The 3930-nt window shown below is 53.4% G+C and overlaps 1 pseudogene; it reads left to right on the top strand.

Moving 5' to 3' along the window:
- Positions 1-670: 670 nt before the first annotated feature.
- Positions 671-1619, top strand: LOC143641073 (kazrin pseudogene; annotated as a pseudogene).
- The last annotated feature ends 2311 nt before the right edge of the window (positions 1620-3930 follow it).

Here is a 3930-nt window from a genome sequence, read left to right as displayed (position 1 = left end):
TTTAATTATTTTTAAATTATATATGACAGCAGAATGCATTACAATTCTTATTATACATATAGAGCACAATTTTTAATTTCTCTGGTTTTATACAAAGTATATTTACATGAACTCACTTCTTTATACATGTATTTTATATAATAATATACATCATATTCTACCATCATATCTAACCCCCTGAACCCTCTCCTCCCCTCCCAATCCCCAACAAGTCATTGTTATACCCACTCATGTATGCTATAAAGTTATATAAAAGAGTATATACTTTATAATAATATGAACAGATAAACTTTTGTAACTAATACATAGCTTAATAATAATAATAAACAACTTGCCATTTAAACAACAATAAAGTATACTTCTGGCATTAATGATCTCTTTTCAAAAAAAAAAAAATCACATCTTTTCCAAAAAAGGTGTTATTTGTGTGGAAAAATGGTATTCTATGCTTTCTTAATATCAAGAGTAAATTATTGGGGATTCCTCGCGTGCGGCGGCCGCGGACGGCCCGGCGCCAGGCCGGACAGAGAGCCCTGGTCCCGCGCGCGGGCGGCCGGACGGGCGGCGCGCAGCGGCCCCCGATGCGGCGGCGGACCCCAGGGCTGTGAGCCGGGCGCCGGCCGTCGGAGCCCCCAGCGCCGCCACGGGCAGCGCCCCCGGTGTACGCGGCATGCGGGCAGCCGACTCCAACTCCTGGGAGCGCGTCCGCCAGCTCTCGGCGCAGGGCGAGCCGGCGCCTTCCTGCGGGGCGGGCACCAGGCCCGCGCGCCCTCCGGGCCCCGCAGCCTGCGAGCTGTGCGCGGACGCGGCGGGGCCTGGCGATCCGGACCTGCTGGAGCGAGAGAAGTGGGAGCTGCGGCGCCAGGCCAAGGAGGCCACGGACCACGCCTCGGACCTGCGCTCCCAGCTGGACCTCAAGGACAACCGGATGAAGGAGCTGGAGGCCGAGCTGGCCATGGCCAAGCAGTCCTTAGCCACGCTGACCAAGGACGTCCCCAAGCGGCATTCACTCGCCATGCCGGGCGAGACGGTGCTCAACTGCAACCAGGAGTGGGTGGTGCAGGTGGACCTCCCGCTGACCACGGCCATCCGCCAGAGCCAGCAGACTCTCTACCACTCACACCCGCCCCACCCTGCGGACCGGCAAGCGGCCAGGGTGAGCCCCTGCCACTCGCGGCAGCCTTCGGTCATCTCGGACGCGTCCGCTGCTGAAGGTGACTGGTCGTCCACGCCCAGCGACATCAACTCCCCGCCACACCGGACACACTCCCTCTGCAACGTCGACAGTCCCGGCCCAGTTCAGAAGAACCTGCACAACCCTATTGTACAGTCACTAGAGGATCTTGAAGACCAAAAACGGAAGAAGAAGAAAGAGAAGATGGGATTCGGCTCCATCTCGCGGGTCTTCGCCCGAAGCAGCGGAAGTCCCTCGACCCCAGCCTCTTTGATGGTACCGCCCTGATTATTACATAGAGAAGGACGCGGACTGGCGATGCCCGCCTGGCGCCGGGCTGTCTGTGCGGGCGGGGGGTGCGCCGCGGGCCCAGTGCGCAGCGCGGTGCTGCGGTCAGGCCTCCCGTGCCTCTGTAATTGATGTACATACCGCAAACCGTGTGTGACCCTGTCAACTCTCGTCTCCGGATCGAGGCAGTCGTGTTTGTTAATCTGTTTTTGTTTTTCTTTTTGTTTTTTTCCATGTTGGTTTGTTCTTTCGTTTTTATTTTTTCCTTCGGTTGGTGGGTTTCCCTCCCTTTCTCCTCCCCTCCTTTTAATGAAACTTGAAAACTTGAAGGATTGCTATGTATTTGTAAATAACACGACTACTGTGCACTCTGTGCTTGTACATGTCACTGTCCTAACCACCGCTCCGGAGCCCGTCTCCCTGAGGGTGTGGTCTGTGTCCTTGTCCCCTCCCCTGACCGCCGTGTCCACGTGCAGGACCACACCCTGTCCTCGGGGTGCGCCCAAGTCACTTTAGCCACAGAATGCCATCGTCGTCAGGGTAAGGTCGCTGTCTCCGTCAAGGCTCGCGAGCCCGCCGGCCAGGGTGCCTTGGCCAGGGGCTCCGGGGTCCAGTGGGCCCTTTTTAATGGCGTGCCTGTTTTTAAATTGCGTTGCGTTTCTTTCTTTATGGAAAAAAAGAAAAAGAAAAGGAAATCGTTTCGTTTAATTTATTTGCACAATGCAGAAGACAGAATATTCTATCTAAATTATTACGTAAATACTGGGGTGTATATTTTTCCACGGGGCGGGGCGGGCGGGGGTCTCTGTTGACATGTCTGTTCTCTGTTCATGCTGCTGCCAAGCCACCAGCCGTCCAGGTAGGGTGCAGGTGGCGAGGCCCAGGACCACCCGGTTCCAGCTTGCTATTCCTGTCTCCCCCCTCTCCTGGCTGCATGCAGGGCCTGAGCCGCCTCCCACCTCCTCCTCAGCCTCCCCTCTGTGTACTTATCTGAGTACGGAACACGGCCTCCGTGAGCTGTCACGATCCCCTTCTCTTGGGCCTGTCTTTTGAGAGAGGGTGAAGCCAGGGAGAGACAGCCCGGGGCTCGTCCCCAGGGTCAACCGAAGGGACCCTGGTCCTGCATGGGTTCCCCCAAGGGGCCCCTGCAGCACCTGCCCCTCCCAGGCTGTGTCTCACCCTGAGTATAGACCAGGCAGGTGGAGGGCGGAGGGGACCCTTGTCCTCAGGGAGGGCTGTCGGGGACATAGTGTCCAGCCCTGAGCCCTCTGCCCTGCCCTTTCCTGTTGGTCCCTACAGCCACACTTAGGATCTCTGGGGATTCCTAAGACTCAGTCTCTGGCTTGCCTGACCCCCTGTCCCGGGAGTGGAGGGCTGGCAGGAACACCCACCTGTCTGGGGAGCAGCACTGGCCACAGCAAGGTGTTACCAGCCAAGGGTACCCCACTGTGGGTTCCAACAGGGGTGTGGGGAAAATGGGCGCTTGCAGCTAGGCCCACCCTGCTCTGGAAGTCCACTTCTCCTCTCCCTTGCCCTGGCCCCTGGCCCTCCACCTTCATGACTAACAGCTCGGTCACTGTGCAGACCACGTCGTGGTGCTTCTGCTAACAGTAACGTTTCAGCTCTTAGAAAGCAGCAGGGAGGTTCTCAAATGCTGGAGCATCTGGAATGGACAGGGCATTTTGTCCAGAGTCTCTAAAACCGACCAAAAAGCCCCCAATCGGCTTCCCCTTGCCCTCCGACCCCGGCCAGGCATGGGGAGAGGTGGGCACGGTGCCTCTGGGCTCTTCTGCCCTGTTGGCTAAGCTGTTGGCCGAGCCCAGTGGGAGGGAGAGCGGCTGGAGCTGGCATCATAGAGAGTTTAGAGATTAATTTCCCCATGATTATTTTTTTGTTATTGTTGATTTTTATGGCTTTTCCCCTTTACTTACAAGAACATCAGATTGCGAACTCCTGGTAATGATTTAGTAGTTCCTTTTCATTTCAGTTTTTGTAAATTAGGAGATGATTCTAAGAGTTACTAAGGATGATTTATTTAAGAGAACTACGTCAAATAGTGAATGAGTTATGGGCTACATTAGATGAAAACGGCCTTTCCCGTGGGAAAGGTTCTCCAAGGCATGGATGCAAATATAAAATATTAAAAAAATCTAAATAAAGCTTATTTTAAAATATGAAAAAAAAAGAGTAAATTATTGGGCTGGGGGTGTGGCTCAAGCGGTAGCTCGCTCGCCTGGCATGTGTGCGGCCCGGGTTCGATTCTCAGCACCACATACAAAGATGTTGTGCCCGCCGATAACTTAAAAATAAAAATATTTAAAAAAAGAGTAGATTATTTTCAGAAGTAATATATATTTCAATATAAAAATAATATAGAACCAGATTCCATGGAACATGCCTCTAATCCCATTGGATTGGGAGGCTAAGGCAAGATAATCCTGAGTTCAAAACCAGCCGCAGAAACTTAG

This window comes from Callospermophilus lateralis, unplaced genomic scaffold, assembly GCF_048772815.1.
Source record: "Callospermophilus lateralis isolate mCalLat2 unplaced genomic scaffold, mCalLat2.hap1 Scaffold_84, whole genome shotgun sequence".
Classification (NCBI taxonomy): Eukaryota; Metazoa; Chordata; class Mammalia; order Rodentia; family Sciuridae; genus Callospermophilus; species Callospermophilus lateralis.
Note: the sequence above shows the minus strand (reverse complement) of the source record. Positions and strands in the feature narration are given on the sequence as shown.